This window comes from Natator depressus, chromosome 5 (assembly GCF_965152275.1).
Source record: "Natator depressus isolate rNatDep1 chromosome 5, rNatDep2.hap1, whole genome shotgun sequence".
Taxonomy (NCBI): domain Eukaryota; kingdom Metazoa; phylum Chordata; order Testudines; family Cheloniidae; genus Natator; species Natator depressus.
Window position 1 is genome coordinate 120,646,976 of NC_134238.1, and position 8,053 is coordinate 120,655,028.

Sequence of the window (8,053 nt, forward strand, 5' to 3'; positions counted from 1 at the left end):
TATTGATCCATATTTGGATACAACACTTAGATTTCCACACAGATGCTCAGATACCCCAGTACCAGGCATGATAAAAATACTAGAATAGACTAGAGGGGCAGGACTCTAGGGGCACGTCGTCACTGGCAATGTTAAAGCGTGGCTTGTGTCGTCGCGGCACAGCGCTGGGAGACAGGTCTCCCAGCACTCTAAAAAAAACCACCTCCACGAGGGGCGTGGCTCCCAGCACTGGGGCACTGTATACACGGGCTCTTTACAGCACTGAAACTTGCTGTACTCAGGGGAGTGTTCTTTTACACCCCTGAGCAAGAAAGTTGCAGCGCTGTAAAGTGCCAGTGTAGACAAGCCCTAGATAAGAGTAACTAATGTCGGAAGCTGAGTTGAGCATTCCTTAAAGTTCCCACTAGTGTACCTTGAGAAACTCTTTTCTCAGGCATGCCATTTTTGGGAGCATAGGTGTAGGGTTCCCCTTGAACAACTGTGAGTAAATCAATATAACGATCATCTTTCTTCCTCTTGAATGAGTGGAGGAAGCTATCAAGTGAGGACTATGATGTCACCACGATTCACGTATAGTGTTGTACTGGAAGTTATATCTTGGAGGGTGTTGTCAGCTAGTGGAATGACTCAGCTTGGAGAACTCAACCAGTGGCAGTCTGCAAAGTCTTTCCTATAAGGGTTATTGTGTATGGTCAAGATTTTCATAACTGAGTTGTGATTTAGGGGTGCCTCACAGTTTATGGGGGGGGGAGGGCAACCTGACATACCTTCAAGAGGCCTGGTCTTCAGGAAGTGCTGAGCCCCCACCCTAAGAATATCATCCTTTAGTGTCTCAAGTTGGACACCCAAACACTGAGGTGGCTCAGAATCACTAGCCCGTTGAAAACCTGTGCCAATAATAAGACAATAAAACAAGTTATCATAAGAACAGAAACAGGAAAAATCCTCCCCAACTAGGCACTGAAACCAACCCTGTGATTCCCGGCTGAGAAGCCTGTTAGGATATAGATATTCAGGCCTGTCTGTAAAGGCCTATACTTTAAGAATTTAGGTATATGTTTATCATTTAGCCAGTTGTAGAGGCTATAAAAGAAAGAATCAAAATCATTGTCTGCCTGTGTAAGGGCCTTCTTTCACTGTGACAGTCTGAGGCCCTGTTCCTAAGCTAAGACCTTTGGCTAAACAGTGGGAGCAGCCATAAGCTGAAAAGTGTTCGGCCGCATCCTCAAAGATTTCAAAGCGGTCATATTGAAATAAGGCAATCTGGGGCTGTTAGAAAGGTGATCTGATCTATCACCTCCAGAGAAAGGGAAGAGCCTAGAAGATGTAAAAGGAAATTTAGTTTGATCGTTTTCTGTTTGGTAAGAACTCACTTAGCAATAGACATAATTGGGAAACCCTTATGTCTTTATAGATGTAGTTAAGACATCCTCACTTCTGTATTTTTTGTCATTATAGTTCCCACTTTGCTATGGTTTATTTGAATGGTCTCTGTCTGGTTCTGTGATTGTTTCTGTCTGCTGTATAATTAATGTAAACTAATTAAGGTGGTGGGATATAATTGGTTAGCTAATCATGTTACAATGTTAGGATTGGTTAGGTAAATTTCAGTAAAATGATTGGTTAAGGTATAGCTGAGAATAATACTATATAAATTTGGGGTAAACAGGAAGTAAGTTGGGATTTGAAAACAAGGAAAAAGGAACTTGGATTTAAGCTTGCTGGAAGTTCACCCCAGTAAACACCAAATTGTTTGCACCTTCGGACTTTGGGTATTGTTGCTCTCTGTTCAGGCGAGAAGGACCAGGGAAGTTGGAGGGTGAAGGAATGAGCCCTCTAACCTCCTTTCCCGAAGGTGTTCTTCCCCTCTACCTCCCAAGGCTAGTTTAAAAAAAAAAAAAAAGTGGTTTATACTGTTACGAATTATACCTGATAGGACACGCACATAACTGCTGCGAATTATACCTGATAGGACACGCACCGTTTGAATCTAGGCTGAGGCACATGAACAAAGTCCACAACTGCAGAGTTCCCAAAAAACACTAAGTTTATTACGCTCGAGCGTGCTGCCCCCCTGCTAGTCAGGAGGGGACCCAGAATACAGATTATACAAAGGTTATATACCTCTTAGCAAAGCATGTTGCCCTCGTGCATCGGAAACCTTAGCCAATAAATAAACCCTTTTCTTATCTACCACCTATCCCTGCTTGGTGCATTCCTCGTGCTAAACTAGTATGTTAATTACACCGCATGGTCCTAAAGCAATGCATCAGTAACTTTTATTATCAGGATGGGAGGCCTCACATCAAAGGCCAGGAGATAAGGAGTTAGGGACAGACAAAGAACAGATACCGGGAGTCAAGGCAGGCTGGAGACAAGGGGGAGGATTTTCACAGGAATGCAGTATCTAAGGAACACTCCTCCTGGTGCATGATGTGCTTGCTTTCAGACAATGGTGGGCCCCAAACCAAAATGGAGTCACAGGTGCTAACTTTTCCTTAACAATACCCACAGCCAGCTATTTTTGACCAGTATGGTTTGGCTCACAGTATATAGTGCTTTATTGTTAAACATAAAAAAGTTAAAAAAAATACTTGATGCTTTTGTTCTTCTACAGAAGGCAGACTAGTTTCCGCAGACTGACAAGGTAGAGCTCAGACAGCAAGCAACTGCTACTCATAGCTTTCCAAAAAGAAAAGGAGTACTTGTGGCACCTTAGAGACTAACACATTTATTTGAGCATAAGCTGTAGCTCACGAAAGCTTACGCTCAAATAAATTTGTTAGTCTCCTAGGTGCCACAAGTCCTCCTTTTCTTTTTGCGAATATAGACTAACACGGCTGCTACTCTGAAACCTGTCATAGCTTTCCGCCGGCCCACCTGTCTAAGGGGTGGGGGAAGCTGAGCTGACTCTTGACTTTTCCTTAACACTCTACCTGGGACTAAGTCCTGCCTGCTGCTGTCTAGGGTCTTCCTGTCACTGTGTACGGCTGCTGTGAACAGCTGCCATTGACAAGGCACTGTCAGTGCACGCATATATCACTGGGCTAACTCTAAGCTCAGCATTCCAAGCAAAGCAACACAGCAGACAAAGGGTTAAAGCATGGCAGGCATATCTGACAGCAGAGTAATGCATTCACTGCAAGAAGAATGAATGGCATGTTCAGCTGCACAACACATGCTCCCTGGACCCGCCCCACATGTTCAATAGTGCAGCAGGTTTGTATGTTCCCTATTGATAGATTCAGTGAGTTGTCCCTGGAGACCAACAGCCCAATGGGGTATACTGCTTTTGGCAAGAGTTTACCAGTTAATTTTTCCCTTTATTAATTAATTATCTGTAGAAATAAAATATAGTAAAGCAATAAATAAATACTGTGACAAACCTCTGTCCTTGTCTCCGTGGGTCCCGTGCTTCCTGGCAGATTTCACTAGTCTCAGAGGCTCACTGTGACCCTCCACATAGCCCTTCTCTCTCTAGAGGCAAGGGTCACAGCCTACTGAACCATTTTCATCCTAAGCCAGCAAGGGAAGTGAGGAGAAGCTACCCTCCCTTGCACAGTCTCTGTTGTCTCCCAGACTCAGCAATTAATTCAGGGGGTGGAGGGGAAGTGGGGAGCCCAGGCCCACCCTCTACTCCAGGCTCCAGCCCAGGGACCCTAATAGTAGCAGCTATGGTAGCTGACTTTTTGGAAACAGGACACATACAATTCCCTGGGCCACTTCCCCACAGCAGCCCACGCTTCCTCAATGTCTACTTCACCCTTACCTCAGGGCCTCCTTCCTTGTGCCTGATATGGTGTGTACTGTCAGTCTCTCCAACAGCACAACTTCCTCTTTCAGCTCCTGACACATGCCCACCTGAGTAAGTGGGAGGCTTTTAACTAGTTTCAGCCAGCCCCTGCTTGGCTTCAGGTGTCCCAATCAACCCACTGTCTTCCCTGCTTTCTGGAAAGATCTTCATTGGCCCCAGATGTCTTAACTGACCTGGAGCAGCTGCCATTTGTTTATCCTGGTAGCAGGGATGTTTTCAGCCTGTGGCTAATATAGCTGTCTCTCACTGCTTTACTGTAGCCATCAGGCCTTGCCCGGTCACATATCCCCCCCTCTGCTCAACACCATAGAGTTGGGCAACTTGGGACACCAGGCAGTGTGCTCATGACAGACCATCAGCATTGCTGTGGTGGCATCCAGCCCTGTGCCGTATGCGGAACTGGAACAGTTGGAGGGATAAGAACCACCTGGTAACCCTTGAATTCTTTTCCGTATTCCGCTGCATCCACTGGAGGGTGCATGGTCCGTCACAAGAGTAAATCGCCGGCCTAAGTGGTAATAATGCAGTGTCTCCATAGCCCATTTGACAGCTAGGCATTCTCTCTCGACTACTGCGTACTTCTGTTCTCTTGGGAGAAGCTTTCTGCTTCGGTAGAGGATCTTCTCCTACCATTTGCAACAGAATCGCCCCCAACCCCACCTCAGAAGTGTCTGTTTGTAAAATAAATTTCTTGTTAAAGTCCGGGGCTATGAATACGGGGTCATTATAGAGGGCTGTCCGAAGGTCTGTGAATGCCCCCTCTGCTGCGTCGGTCCACTTCACCATTTCTGGACCTCAGGCCTTCACCAGGTCCGTTAGGGGACTTGCCCTAGTGGCGAAGTGGGGAATAAAACGTCGGTAATAGCCTACCATGCCTAGGAATGTGCGGATCTGATTCTTTCGGGTCGGCCGGAGCCAGTTTTGAATCGCCTCTAGCTTATTTGTCTGGGGCTTCACTATGCCCCTTCCTACAATATATCCCAGGTACCTAGCCTCTGCTAGCCCTATGGCGCATTTAGCGGGATTAGTGGTGAGGCCAGCCTTAAGGTGCGCAGTACTGCCTCAACTTTCTCCAAGTGGGTTCCCCAGTCTGTGGTACGGATGATCACTTTCTAAGTATGCGGCTGCATAACTAATATAAGGGTGCAGCAGTTTATCCATGAGGCGCTGGAATGTGGCCGGGGCCCCATGTGGCCCGAAAGGGAGGACGGTGTACTGGAATAGCCCGTCCGGGGTGGAGAACGCTGTCTTTTCTTTAGCTTCTTTAGTTAGGGGAATCTGCCAATATCCTTTTGTCAGATCCAGCATAGTCAAGAATTGAGCACTACCCAGTCGGTCAGCCAGTTCGTCGATGCATAGTATGGGGTATGCATCGAATTGGGATACTTCATTCAGTCAGCGAAAGTCATTACAGAATCTCGTGGTACTGTCCGGTTTAGGCACCAGAACGATTGGACTGGATCACTGACTGTAAGATTCTTCAATTACCCCTAATTCTAACATTTTCTTTACTTAGGCCTTGATTTCTTCTCTTTTGGCTGCTGGGATTTGGTAGGGTCTCAATGTTACCTTGGCTCCGGGGATCGTGCGGATATGGTGATAGGTCTCAGTCGTCTACTCGTTTTTGTAGAGAACACAGCTCGGTTGCGATTAATCATGTCGGCTGCCTCGGTCTTTTGGATCGGCGTCAAGTCGGGTGATATCCTCACTTGCTCGTGTAAGTTATCCTCCTGGGGAAGGGACTCCTGGGTGACTAAGCATGCCTTTCGATCGTGCCAAGGTTTTAGAAGATTGATGTGGTAAATTTGCTCTGGTTTCCTGTGACCTGGCTGCCAGACCTTATAGTTCGCCTCTCCCACGGCTTCGATCACTTCATAGTGTCCCTGCCACTGGGCCAACAGTTTACTTTCTGCTGTGGGCACCAGTACCATCGCTCGATCCCCTGGTTAGAATCATCAAAGCTTTGCTTGGTGGTTATAATGGTTCATTGGGTCTCCTGTGCTCTCTCCATGTGTTCCCGTACAATGGGCATAACTCGGGCTATCCGATCCCTCATCTCCAGTACATGCTCGACTCTGTTCCTTCCGGGATTTGGCTCCTCTTCCCAGGCTTCTCTGGCTATATCCAATATATCCAATATGCCCCGGGGGTGGTGTCCATATAGTAGTTCAAACGGAGAGAAACCCATGGAGGCTTGCGGAACCTCCCTGATGGTGAACATGAGGTAAGGCAATAGGGTATCCCTATATCTCAGCCACCTCTTTCCTGGCGTTATCATATCTGGGGTCCTCCGCCTGGTCCCGCCCGAAAGTCTCTCTCCCGGAACTAACCTGCCTGAGCTCCCAGGGGCCAGCTTCTGCTTCTTCCAACGGCTGGCCACCATCACGGCCAGCCTCCGGCTCACCTTCCAAGGTGGTAGTTTCTCTGATGGCTGCTTATGTCCATCTGCCTACTAGGGCGGTCTTCTGGCCCTGGGTCAGGATTTGGGTTCCCAAGGCTTTCACGGCCTTCCTCTCTTTTTTTGTCTTCCGGGTCTTTCGGGGAGCTGAGAACAGATCCTGAGAAATCTCAGCGAACATTGGGGTTTGACATTCCCCCGGCGATGAGTCGTTGCCCACAGGGTCCCCACCTCCCTCCAGCCACTCCGTGGGGAGTAAACTATCAAACCCTGGATAGTCCCTCCCAATGACTACAGGATATTGAAGTTTAGGAACTATGCCCACTGTCACCTCAATGGGATTCCCCTGAACCTCTATCTCCACCGGTGGGGTAATGGCTCACGGCCCCATGCATGCACATCTCTGCTACGCGTGTATGGGTTGGGGTCAGGTACTTGCTTCGAAAGGGGCCTTCCTTGGGTAGTTGGGTCAATTCCCTAGCTGTCATGCGTATTTCTACCAGCATGATCATCTCGTCATAGGTGGATGATTCGTTCTGGCCTACCCATTTTCGGAGATCTAGTGGCGGTCCCCGCATGTTATGGTCCATGACCAGGGTCTCCAAAATCTCCTCCAGGCTGCACACCTCAGGTTGTAACCACTTCCATGCGAGGTGTATGAGGTCAAATAGCTGGGACCTCGGGGGTTTGTTCTCCTGGTATTTCCACTCATTGAACCTCTGGGCCCGTACTGCTGTCATCACCCCTGATCATGCTAGGATCTCTGCCTTCAGCCGGAGATAGTCAATGGCATCCATGGCAGCAAGTCAAAGTAGGCCTTCTGGGCCTCTCCGCACAAAAAGGGGGTGAGAATGCTGGCCCACTGCTCCTGGGGCCACGCCTCATGTTGAGCAGTCCTTTCGAATGAGAGGAGATACGCCTCTACGTCATCTTCCAACATCGTCTTTGGTTGACAGCCAGTGGCCCTCAGGGTTCACATCCCATCGGACCCCCAGGCCTGGGTGGTGAGGATCTTCAGCTGGTCCACTACCTCTCGCAAGAGGGCATGATCTTGGGTCGCCTGGCTCACCAATAATTGGTTGGTTTCCTGCTGTAGCTGCATAGATTCCTGTTGCGCCATTGCCTGAAACCAGGTGGCCTCCTGCTGGGCTGTCATAGCTTGTACTAGAGCTCTTACCACCTCCTCCATTGTGGTAAAAAACAACCAAAAAACAAAACAAAACCACAAAACCCCAGTGCACTTTTTTAAAAAAAACCTCTTTCTTCCGCCACGCTGTGAATGATAATCCCACGCTTGACACCAGTTGTGACAAAGCTCTGTCCTTGTCTCCATGGGTCCCGCGCTTCCTGGTGGATTTCACTAGCCCTGCCACTTCATAGAACCCACAGTCCCTATGAACCCTCTCCTAGAATCAGGAGCCTAAGCCACCGCTCACAAAAAAAGGAGGTGGGGCTCCCCCTTTAGCTTTTAGCTCCGTGGCTAGAGCACGCACCCTTGATGTAAGAGACACAGTTTCAATTCCCTCTTCCAACTGATGTGAAATAGGGATTGGAACCTATCTCTCTCACAGAAGTACCCTAACGACGGGGTTATTGGATATTCTGGGGTCAAGGGCAGTCTTAATCTCTCCTGTTGAAGCTGTTTCATTTTGTAGCTCTAATTCAATGTTCCTTGGGCCAGAGACAGAGTGAGAGTGACTCTCTAGCGCAGTGGTTAGGGCACTCACCTGGGATGTGGGAGTTCGTGTTCCTGTTCCAATGACTATTTATACAAAATGGAATGGTTTCAACGGCAGAGCCTTTGAGACACCCTTCCCCAACCCCATTGCCAGGGCACTCTC